Raw genomic sequence first — 12963 nt, 5'->3', positions numbered from 1 at the left:
TTCCTCCCTCTTCCATCTTTGCTTGCCCAAACCTCCACCACACCACACACCGAAGCTCACCGCCACAAAGGTTGCCGGAGCTGTGCGTGGAGCTTGGAAACATACCGGTGCTGTCGTGAAAGACAAAAGGTTTGTTTTTTATGATTTTCCTTTTCCCCAATTTGGATTCCGAATTATTGATGGGTTTTTTGTGGGTTTATGGGTTTCTTTGGAGCCTCATGAATTATTTATGGTATCAATGTGATTTCTTGATTATTAATTTCTAAAGATAAAGCTATTCTGGCAAGAAGCAAAGCAATATGACGAGGTTATTATATCCAAATATGACGTAGAACCCTATTTCATTTTGGCTTTCAAAGTTCTTTGATTGCTTTTTGTCTCGATTCAAGCAAATCTTTCAATCGTCTAATGGGTCATTTATATTTTTTTCTTTTTTAATTGATTTTGGTTAAGTTAAAAAAACTTTCTAATATGTTAACACATCTTATTCTTTCTATGAATTCCTTAAACTAGTTTAAGGCCTCTGTGTGTGTGTGGTGAGGGGTCAGAATTGAAACTCCAAATTGATAACTTTAGAGGACATATGTTGATAAGGAAGAGTCAATTGGATTGTGAATTTAGAAGATAATATGAATAAAGCTTATATGCTTGGTTGGGGGTACTCAAATGCCATCACAATTGTAACAACTAATCTTCTTTTAAACGCTTTTGTATCTGTCATGGCAAAGGCATGCTCTCTCTATCTTTTCTTCACTTACCAATGAATGGAAATTAGTGTTTTATTAATGGGAACTTTTATATGAATGCTGGCACCAAAATTCATAGCTTGTTAATGTAGTTATATTTCAGACTGTCCACTAAAAAAAATGTTCTGCAGATATAGAATATTGATAAAAATGAAGTGTAATAGCAGATTTGATACCTAGGAGAGTATTATCTACGAATGAAAATTTTGCACGGAAAATTTTGACCATAGTTTCTATTATCTGTTAATGAATATCATGTGTATATTTGCTCAAATATCTTTACGTTGTCCTATTTGATTATTTTTTATTATGTAAATCATTATATCTTTATGCAGTCCTGTTTGTTGTGTATGGCTCTGCTATGACAACTTAATGCTCAAGTCCATGGCATAAGGTGTAGGAGATGACTGTCATTTAACATAGATTATGCACAATTTTGCTTGACCAAATTGAATCTGAGTTTTTTTTTGTTTTTTTTTTGTTGGTAGTTACCTAACCCAGTTTTATTAAGATTTTAAAGAATCTTACTTATTGTATGATAGGATTGCTGAATTGTTTCCTATATATATTTCTTTCAATATTTCAATTTGTGTTTCCTTTTTTTATTTTTAACCTTGACTTAAAACCTTGACTAAATTGTTTCTTTTTTTTTTTCTTGGATTTGTGTTTCTTTCAATTTTGCTTCTTATAGATGCCTTTCAGACAAGTTTACTTATTGTGGTTATTGAATTCTCTGCTATCAACTTTATCCTCTGGGACACAGCTAGTATCATTTATTTGATAGCTATTAAAATATTTTTAGTTTCAAATATAATTTACTCCTACTTGTAATGTCAATTTTCTCCTACTTATAATGTCAATTTGCTCTCTATATGTACCAAAGTGCAAATAAGGATGTACTTATAGTTGTTTTATTTAATAAAGTTTATTAAGTGGAGCTATATGTACCGATGTACCAATGTACTTGGAGCTAGTTGATAGTTGTTTTATGTACTTGGAGCTATATGTACCAATGTCAATTTTCTCCTACTGTTAATGATAATTGTAATATTAGCGTAAAATTTTCAAATTAAATTTTAATTTTGTAATAAAACAAGTTTGCCAAATTGGGCAAGTTTAGTATTGTAATAGCACAAATTTTAAATTTATTCTTAATTGTTGCTTATGAATTTTTCTTATCTATTTTTTATAGGTCATATTGAAATATAAAATTACTTGAATTGAAAATATGAGTGTGAACAACAAAGAACCTGAAACAATCTCACTTTGTGATATGGTGGATGACTTAGTACATGATGAGTCAGAAATAAACGAAGACCAAAATAATGTAGACTTGTCATTGGATGATTCAAATCAACCTTTTGCATGCAATAGGCATTCAAAACCACATCTTGATATGATATTTGAAAACTTAGAGGCTGCTCGTGCATATTATAATGCATATGCAAGGCGAATGGGTTTTAGTATACGAGTAAATCATACTCGAAAGAATAAAGATAAAATAAGTGTTGGAATTGAATATGTTTGTTTGAAGGAAGGATTCCGTTATCATTGTAATGAAGACAATGAAAGAACAGGTCCAGAGCGTGCAGAAACAAGAGTAGGGTGCAAAGCAATGATAGGTTTAAAGAAAGTTAATGATACATGGATTGTATGTAAGTTTGTGGAGAGTCATAATCATAAGCTTCTTACCCCTAAGAGTACAAGTTTGCTTCGTGAGCATAGAGTGATTACAAGTGCACAAAAGAATCTTATAGATACACTCAATGAGTCAAGTATAGCTCAAGCAAGATAATGTATGTGTCAAGTAAAGAATCTGGTGGTGATTATAATGTTGGATGCATTCCAGTTGATATTCAGAATTATTTGGGTAGTAAAAGAAGAAAGTTGCTTCAAGATGGAAATGCTCAGGGAATGTACAAATATTTTATTGAGAGTCTGTGTAAAAATCCAGGTTTTGTTTATGCAATTGAAGTTGATGAATATGGGTGCATGAGTAATTGCTTTTGGGCAGCTAGGTCAAGAATGACATACCAATATTTTAGAGATGTCGTTACCTTTAACGCTACATACCAAACAAATCGTTATAAGATGCCTTTTGTTCCTTTCACAGGGGTTAACCACCATCATCAATCTGTGATGTTTGGATGTGCTTTGCTTGTCAATGAATAGCAAAATCTTATATATGGTTGTTGAAGACTTGGCTTAATGCAATGCCTAGAAATCCTCATTCTACAATTATAACAGATGATGACAAGACTATGGCTAAGGCAATTGCAGATGTATTGTCAAATGCAACTCATAGATTATGAATGTGGCATCTTTTACAGAAAATTCTAGAACAGTTGTCCCATGTATATAATAAATATCCATATTTTCAGGAAAAATTTTACCATTGCATCCATGATACAATCACCATTGAAGAGTTTAAGTTAGAATGGAGTAAGATTATGGTGAAATATGGATTGGGGGATAGTGATTGGTTGGGAAATCTTTATATGCGGCGTGAAAGATGGGTTCCAGCTTACTTACAAAGCTCATTTTGTGCCGAGATGTCTACAACTCAAGAGAGTGAAAGCATGAATAAATTTTTTAAAGATTATGTTCGTTCGAGTACAACGATAAGTGATCTTGTATATCAATATGAGCTAGCTTTAATGCACGTTATCTTAAAGAGAAAGAGCAAGATGTAGAGACAAAAAATTCAGTGCCAATTTTGAAAACATGTTATAAGCTGGAAGCAGAGGCACCAAAAGTTTATACAAGAAAGATGTTTATGAAATTTCAAGAAGAGGTATTTTGTAGTAAAAAATACAAGACATCCAAATATCATGAAGAAGGAGTGAAGAAGATATACAAGGTGGTAGCTCATGAGAAAGAAAGTCCATTTTATGAAGTGTCTCTTAATATTGTTAAGACAAAAGCTATTTGTACATTCCATATGTTTGAGTTTGTTGGTATAATTTGTAGGAATATCCTAACTGTTTTTGTGAAGAAATCTCTTGTTCACTTTCTTCCATCACATTATATTTTAGAAAGATGGACAATTAATGCCAAGAAGCACATTATACATGACATATCTAGTGATGTCGTACGAATGGAACCTCAAGTTTCTTCTACCATGATGAGAAATAGTTTGATGCTTCAATATTTGGAAGTTGCAGAGATAGGGTCACAATCAGAGAAGCAATACAAGCATCTTGGACAAACTTTACGAAAAGTTCATAAGAAGCTTCTAGCCATGCAAGATGTTCATGATGTTGATGATTTAGGAAGTCCTAATAATACTACATTAAACAATAAAGTATTATCAAATCTTCCAATTACTTTGCGAGACCCTCCACATGTTCCATCAACAGAAAGGCCTAAAGCTTTGAGACAAAAACATCCAAAAGAAAAACAATTGATGAAGAAGAGAAAATGTAGCATTTGCAAATAAATGGGCCATGTGAGAACCAATTGTCCAACACATAAACATTTCGGGTAATTACATGACCTTGGTGAGTTGTAGTATTAATTTAGTATTTAAATTTTTGGTTTATAAAATTACTTCTTGTAGGGATGTTGCAAATACAAGCTTGACACCACATTGGGAGTCAGTGCATCAACAACAAAGTCAAACTGAGGTTATTTAATTACAATATATCCAGTTTCAAGATAATACATACATTTACTGATATTTTCAAAAACAAACCTTTACTTTTTTAAATTAGGAGTCTTCGATGGCAAGGTTGAACTCGTTAGTCATAGCAAATACATTGTGCTCCGCATGTTTTGTACAGATATATGATGTATTTGATTTTTTAACTTAGTATAAATTGTTCTGTAATAGATGTTTTTGTTATTTTTTTATTTGTCAATCATCTTTAGGACTCTTTGCCAACTGTGACATATCCTTCTACATCATCATCTATTATGCATATACATCCCAACCAGTCATCATTTACAGTTTGACCACTTAGCGTTTAATTAGACACTACAAAAAAAATGTCTATTAGCGATCAAGAATTTTTGACGGACCCAAAAAGCCCTCTCAAAAAATCTTATTTGTGATGGCAAAATAAATCCCTCGCAAATACTTGGTAAAATGTGAAATATTTGTGACCAACAAGAAAAGCTATCGCAATTATGTGTTATAGCCGTCACAAATACTAATATTTTGGAGGGAAATTTTCCCTCCATATTATTTGCGAGGGACAATTAAAAATCTCTTGCAAAAAGTGTATTATTTGTGACGGTTAAAAAAAAGCCGTCACTAATACTAAATTATTTGCGAGGGCTAGGATCGACCTTCACAAATAATCATTAAAATGTCAAAATTTTTAGAGGAAAATGGTCGCGCCAAATTATTTCTGAGGGACAATTAAAATCCCTTGCAAAAAGTTTATTTTTTGTGTAGGTTAAAAATATGCCTTCATTAATATTAAATTATTTGCGAGGGCCACGATTGACCTTTGCAAAAAATCATAAAAATATATATATTTTTTGGAGATAAAAGTTATTTAAAATTCAAAGAAAAATAAAAAGAAACATATAAACATATAGAACTTTGTATTCTTTAGATGAACCTTTTGTTTACGGTCTAAAAAAAACCTTTTATATATATTCTATATAAGAAAGGTTTGCCTTTATTTTCTAAATAATTGTACCATAAAAAAATTATGATTGCACTTTCAACTTCAAAATGGTAGCCTAAAATTCAAGAATTTCAGCTTTTCGTACTCTCTCTCTCTCTCTCTCTCTCTCTCTCTCTCTCTCTCAAAAGTGAATAAAAATTTATTCCTATTAAAATAATGCCTAAAAGATGAGTTTATAGATCAAATGGTAAATTACATCTGATTGGCATAAAAATTGGCATGCATGTTAAGAACATATAGAACATGTAATCTAACGATTGGATTGGTGTAATGTTTTTTAGAATTACATCAGATGTAACTTGAACCCAACTCTATATTTCTTAATTTGATGTCAATTTTAACAAATCTACCGTTAGATTACATAATCTTCATATATTTTTCATGCTTATAAAATTTCAAGGTGATCAAATGTTAATTTTTATGTCATCAATCAATTGTTTAAATTCAAGTCTTTGTAGTTCAAAATAATGCATAAAAGATGAGTTTATAGATCAGATAGTAAATTACATCTGATTGGCATAAAAATTGGCATGCATGTTAAGAACATATAGAACATGTAATCTAACGGTTGGATTGGTGTAATGTTTTTTAGAATTACATCAGGTGTAACTTGAACCCAACCCTATATTTCTTAATTTGATGTCAATTTTAACAAATCTACCGTTAGATTACATTATCTTCATATATTTTTCAAGCTTACAAAATTTCAAAATGATCAAAAATTAATACCCATGTCATCAATCAATTATTTAAATTCAAATTTTGGTAGTTTAAAATAATGCATAAAATATGAGTTTATAGATCAAACAGTAAATTACATCCGATTGGCATGAAAATTGGCATGCATGTTAAGAACATATAGACCATGTAATTCAACAGTTGGATTTTCAAAATATGAATTCAATAATAAGTTATTAGGTGGTGTAACATTGTTTTTTGAATTACATCAGGTGTAACTCGGACCCAATCCTATATTTCTTAATTTGATGTGAATTTTGACAAATCTACCGTTAGATTACATTATCTTCATATATTTTTCATGCTTACAAAATTTCAAGGTGATCAAAAATTAATAGGCATGTCATCAATCAATTGTCTAAATTCAAGTTTTTGTAACTTAAAATAACGCATAAAAGATGAGTTTAAAGATCAAATGGTAAATTATATCCGATTGGCATGAAAATTGGCATGCATGTTAAGAACATATAGAACATGTAATCTAACGATTGAATTTTCAAAGTATGAATCCAATAATAAGTTATTGGGTGGTGTAACATTTTTTAGAGTTACATCAGGTGTAACTTAAACCTATATGGAGATTTGTTGTGTACCTATATGGCTATATATATTCTCTTAATCTGACCATCCAATTGGTCTCAAATTTTACCAACACCAATATGTCACCATACTCTTCAATCCTAATAATCAAGATTTGAATATGAATTTTACCAAGTTTAATGGTATCGAGACCATCTATTAAGTTTGATCGAGTTTGATCAATTTTGACTAAACTTTGACCACGCATTTCTCTAAATCTAATCTTTTGATTGTGACCATAATTTATTAGAATTAACCCGTTGCAATAGTTATTAGACAAAACATTTTTTTTATCCTAAAAGTTAAATTTTTCTAATATTTTTTTATCCTTCACACAAAATTTCCCACACGCATAAACTTTTTTTTCCCAAAATTTTCATTCAAAGCTCTTGCTCCTTTGACTTGCATATTGCCATGGCCTTTAGATCCTTCAACTTGTACTTCTTAAATTTCATTATTTTATTACTTAAGCTTTATTATTTTATTATTATTATTATTATTAAAGAAAGCTCTAATTATATAGCTTTATTTTTAAAAAAAAAGTGAGAAATGAAAAATTGGGGGGAAATTTTTGCGGGAAGAAAATAAATCTGGGGGGAAAGCTTGTCCTATAGGGTTTTTTTTTTAAGACTATGGGGAAAGCTTGTCCTATAGGGTTTTTTTTTTAAGACTATAATTAGAGTTTTCTTCCCGCAAAAATTTCCCCCCAATTTTTCATTTCCCACTTTTTTTTTTTAGCGTGTTTCTTTGCCTTCTTTCTTTTCATTTCCCATTTCTCTCTCCCCTCACACCTCTTCTCTCCCCTCACGCCACCACCCCTAGCCATCGATCTGCTCTCTCTCCCATCACGCCGGAGTCACAATCCCAAACCACCACCGACTTGTAAAGCCCCTCACAGCCCAATCGATTTCAGGTTGTTCAGGTAAGTTGAAAAACAGCGTTGTCATTGTCTCTGAAACTTTTTACAGTTCTTCTCAGTTCTGATTCTAATGTTGTTATTATATTTGATGATATCTGGTTTGTCTTTGTTTTGTTTGGATCTGAATAAATGTATTATAAGATTTTGTTGGCTTTAGATGATACGCTATCTCTGAATGTGTTTCTCATCTGATTAACTGTTGTTTTGTCTTCCTAGATTTGCTTTCTGGGTTTTGTTTGGTTTTGTCTCTCTTAGTTTTTTTTATTTATTTCCAAAGTTTATGCGGTTTGTAATTTGTGACAACGTTGTTTACTATGTCTGTCATATATGTATTATTGGGGTTTATTGGTAAGATCTGCTTAGGTTTGATTACGATGAAGGCCTTAGGTGTAAGGTCAATGAGTTGTGTAGTAAACCATAAAATCGTGTTATTGTTATGAGTTTGTTAATGGGATCTTGATCTGGTGGCTAGTGTGTTTTAAGTCCTTTTGACCTACTCAATTATATGATAATGACTTGGTGCTTGTGTATACAATTGTCTTTGAACTTGTTGATTGAAGAAACCTGATGATAGTTTATGGTTGTGGGCCTTGTGGCATGTTTTCTTAATATCAATATTCACTGGAATGGTATGATTGTTGAATTTCATTGTGTCTGCCAGGGATAAGTTTGCTTAATTCATATTTTTTGGTCCCATGGATTACCAATACATCTTTTTACCTAATACAATTTTCATTTCAACTTTTGTTTATTCTCATCATCATTATCAACTATCAATTACCGTAGATTTATTATGTTGTGCTTTTATTTTATTTTTCTTATTCTTATCAATGCCATAACATACAAAGTTTAACAATATTTTCTTTTTTTGTTTGATGTTTCGAGTGCCCACATGTTGTTTGTCAAAAGTTCTGTGAATAAACCTATGCCATTTACTTTCAAATGTACCATGATTATTTTGCTTCTTACAAGAACTTGTGATGGCAACTGACTTTACCATTTTTTACTACCTCACTCTGCCCGAGTACATTAAGTTTGGCAATAATTAAAGACGTTGAACAAGTTTGGAAAAAAAAAAAATTGAAGCTTGATCTATAATGGGATCAGTTTCAATTGATACCCTAGGATACTAGTAGTATGCCTCATATATCAACTTCTCATTTTTATGTATATTTAAATTTCATTAGCACTTGTTACTTTCAGAATCATGTAGACCATAGGGGTGATATAATTTATGCACACCACTTGTTTGACTCTCACAGACTTTTTGGGCTCCCTCATGTTCTTATGATTGCCTCTCTCTTGAATAAGACCGTAGGAATTTTTTTTTCTTGACCAAAATATTTAACTGATTTCAATTTATGCAAAATGTTTGTTAAAGTTTCTGATTAGTGGTGTTTAGAATTTACAAGTCATAATAATATTATATACTAAATTACATGTCCCTGTGTATGCAAAATGTTTGTTAAAGGTTCCCCTCTTTCTGGGGATTCTGTTGACTGGCCTGAATTTATGAGTTCTAAGCTGGTTCAATAAAATTAGGCTATAAATATTTCACCTCATTTCCCATGGACACTTCACAAACATGGGATCGACTGGTTCTCATGTTTTTTAAAGTTCTTGCCCCCACCTAGAATGATGCCTAATTGCATATATTTTATGTCATTAAAGAATGATTGGTTAGTGGTGACAAGTGAGATTTACTTTTCACATTATTTCTTCATTATTTGTGGTTTACATTTTTCACAATTGTTATATTATTTTAATTTATATTTAATTTTGATAGTGGTTTAAGTAATCAAATTAAGTTATTATTAATGTTAAATTAAAAAAAAAGGTTATTACAGTTGTTTATGATATATTATATGATTATATTTGATATAGTAATATGTGTACTTATTTATTGAAGTATTGATACAAATACAAATTCACTTTAATTGTTTCATTTTAACTCATGTTTAATGCTTTTTTTATTTTTTTTTATTTTTTAAGGACTAGCAGAGATGAAGAGGGCAACTCAAACAATAACATGGAGGTCGAAAACAACTTGGAGGATGACTTAAAGGAAAACTAATATAGATTTTGTCATAATTTTAGTTGTTTAAGTTTAAAACAATATTTTTATGTCATGGTTTAATTTCAAGATTTCTTTGTATATTCTATATTTTAAAGTTTGAACTTATAAGAATTTTTATGTTTCGATGGTTCAATTTTTAGTAATCATTATACTATTGTAATAGGATAATTAAACAAAAATAATATAAAATAACTTAAAAATAAATAAATAATAAAATATTATCACTGATGACATAAAAATTTAGTCATAAATAACTTTATAGTGACGGCAAAGTCCCTTGTAATTTATAAAATAGCGACGCCACTTAATTCCTTGCAAAAACATTTTAAGTGATAGCTTAACGTGGTCACTATTATTTCTAACTAATTGTGAGGGGTTAAAAGCCCTCACAAATAATTTTAACGACGACACTATTTGTCTCTAAAAAGTGTCATCAATTTGAAATTCACAAATAATTAATTGTGAGGGTATGAAGGTCTTCACAAATAGTTGTTAACGACGACTTCTTTCCCTCACTAAAAATAAGTCGTCAACTTTCTCGTCGTTTGGTAATATATTTGTGAGGGTGGATTTGTTCAAAAATGACGGTGAATTGCTCTCGTAAATTATCTATTTGTGAAGGTATGGTCGCAAAATCTCTTTTAACAACAAAAGCAAATACGACGGCCTTCGAGGGCCATATGCCCTCGCTAATAATCTTTTGCGACGATATTTGAATTTTTGCGAGGGCATTTTATCCTCGCTAGTAGACTCTTTTTTTGTAGTGAGAATATATTGAATTTTTTTTAACTGTGTTCATTCTAATTTTATTTTTTGTATTTTGTTGTACATTCTTTTATGTAGGATCCATTACAACAATTCCAAGAAAGTTGATGTACAAACAAGTTTTGTGTCCAAGAGAATGGATTTAGAAGTAAATATTTTTTGGTTATATAATGTTTAAATTGTGGTGGATAGACATAAAACCATCTTCCTTTTTGTATTCCCAACGTAGAGTCCTCTTCTTTGTATATTGAACTATGACAGGTTTTATCCTAGATGAATGTATTCTCAATTAGAAATTTCACAAAAGAATTGTGACAAATTTTATTTCAAGATGCATGGTCAATCATATGATCTTTTATGAATTGAATTGTAACAGGTTTTATTTCAGGTGAATGTATTCTCAATTAGAAACTTTTCTAAAAAAAAAAAAATTTAATTGTGACAGGTTTTATTTTAGATGTCTTTGTAATCTTATATTTCTCTTTTTGTATTCTAAATCATGACAGGTTTTATTCTAAATTAAATTGTGACAGGTTTTATTTCAATTTTTATTCTAAATTGAGTTGTTATTATGTCAAATTTTAGTTTGTATGGTACAGAAGTATTAGTTGGCTTATATTATTTGGAAATTCATGACCTGTCTATGAATCTAAACAAGTATCCATGTAATTTTGATTCTATAAAAGAATTGTTAAAATGTCTTTTATTTTGCTTATTTTACCAAATTTCCGTCACAATAAGTGCACAATTAGTGATACAAAGTCTAGTAAGTGCACAATTAGTGATACATATTTAACAAGTGAATGATCTCATGTTGAATTTCTTTTGCAACTTTTGTATAAGTGATAAGAGGTTTTTATGAATTTAACAAGTGAGATTTTTGGTAGTAACTTTTGTAAGCTCTGAGGCCTCTTTGTAATTAAGTCTAGTTGTGGTTTAGATTGGTGCTAGTCCTTTTATTTTTCCTTGCTTCTGAATCTGCTGTGTTGACACCATCGCACACTTTTGGTGTAGTGGTCACTCCACAAATATAAGTGCTTGTGGGGTGTGAGGGGTAAGGGCCGGGGTTCAAGTCTCTAGGAGGAAGTTTCACACACATATACACTTAGATTAGGTTAGAGTAGAATTCTATCTTATATAATAAAAAATAAAATCTGCTGTGTTGACTAGTTTTGTATTGTTTCTTTGCTGCTGAATAAAATTCAGTCATATCTCAAAAAAAAAAAAAAAATTATGTTGTTTCCATTCATGATTTGCATTGAGATTTTTCTTTTTATGATCTTTTGCTTCAAAACAAGCTATGAACCTGAAATGTATCCTAGTTCCATATATTCAAATGTACAAAGTATACTCAAAACACTAGTACACCATTACCAAACCAATTGATATATAAATAATCATTAAAGCATTTGTCCACAACCTATGTCAAAGATTACAAAACATGAATCTAAATTAGAAAACATGTCAAAGAAGTTATAAGAATCAGAAAACCAGACCATAAGAAGAAATGATAAGAGCACCTTCTGTAAGCCTTATTATTTGACATGTGATACAAATTTTTTTTTTTGTGGAGGTTAAACAGCATAAATTTTTTTCAAAACAAAGCAAACTATACACTAGGAGCAAACTTGCTCAATACAATATAAGACACCTCCGATTGAAAGGCTTTTGAAACAATATCAAATCTCTAGCATACAAGACATGTTCTAGAGCATATACAATATCTTCCTAGTCTACCATATATTTGTCTATCTATACAAAATTAAGAATGAAAGGGGGCATTCCTCCACCCAAATTCCCTTAGAATTTCTCTTGAGAGCTTCCTTTTCTATTACATGAGCTGCTTGATGACATAAAGAATTTGTAAAACAAAAAACTTTTCTGAAGTGTGATGCCATCCACTGGATCTCTTCAACCAATGTTCCAAAAGGGGTAAAGACATTTCTTTGGATTTTGTAGAGCTAGGAATAGATCAGTAGTTACCTTCAAGCATGAGATCATACAAACTCAAGTCAGCAGCAAACTATATTAGTAAACTTATTATTTGACAAGTGATACAAACTGTATTAGTAACAAGAATATCTATATAAAAGCAACATACATTTTTTTTGGATAAGTATATACAAGCACCATACATAGACTCCCTCTAAATAATCACAAGCTAAAATTCAAATTATTAACAAAGTCTACATAGGAAGGGATACAAACACCACAAAATCTAGTAGAATAGTTATACAATTACGACAAAAATAAATATTTTAGCTCAAGAATTGATAACTCAAAGCCATTAAATGTGTGGTTACTTATCTCTATTGTTATTGTCCATTTAAGCAAAGGGTTATCCTAATAAGAAACAATTATATATGAAAGCTCATTCAAGTTGCAACTATGATTCTGATGATTACCAAACTCACATTAGGCATTTAAATCAACCAATATTCTAAAATTTGGAACTTACTCTCGGTTAATGCCAAAGCCAAGAGACCTATACACAAACCAACT

General features: G+C 30.6%; 1 long non-coding RNA gene, 1 other non-coding gene and 1 pseudogene across 2 annotated transcripts; all 3 read left to right on the top strand.

Moving 5' to 3' along the window:
- The first annotated feature begins 293 nt into the window (after positions 1 to 293).
- Positions 294 to 372, top strand: LOC142621404 (small nucleolar RNA R160). Its single transcript, XR_012841783.1, has one exon. It is a non-coding gene; the product is annotated as a small nucleolar RNA R160 (small nucleolar RNA).
- Positions 373 to 1974: 1602 nt separating this feature from the next.
- Positions 1975 to 4185, top strand: LOC142620130 (protein FAR1-RELATED SEQUENCE 5-like; annotated as a pseudogene).
- Positions 4186 to 7407: 3222 nt separating this feature from the next.
- On the top strand, positions 7408 to 9829 carry LOC142621269 (uncharacterized). Its single transcript, XR_012841739.1, has 2 exons — positions 7408 to 7622; positions 9612 to 9829. It is a non-coding gene; the product is annotated as an uncharacterized LOC142621269 (long non-coding RNA).
- Positions 9830 to 12963: the final 3134 nt, after the last annotated feature.

Source organism: Castanea sativa, chromosome 12 (genome assembly GCF_040712315.1).
Source record: "Castanea sativa cultivar Marrone di Chiusa Pesio chromosome 12, ASM4071231v1".
NCBI classification, from domain to species: domain Eukaryota; kingdom Viridiplantae; phylum Streptophyta; class Magnoliopsida; order Fagales; family Fagaceae; genus Castanea; species Castanea sativa.
This window is presented reverse-complemented; position numbering and strand designations above follow the sequence as displayed.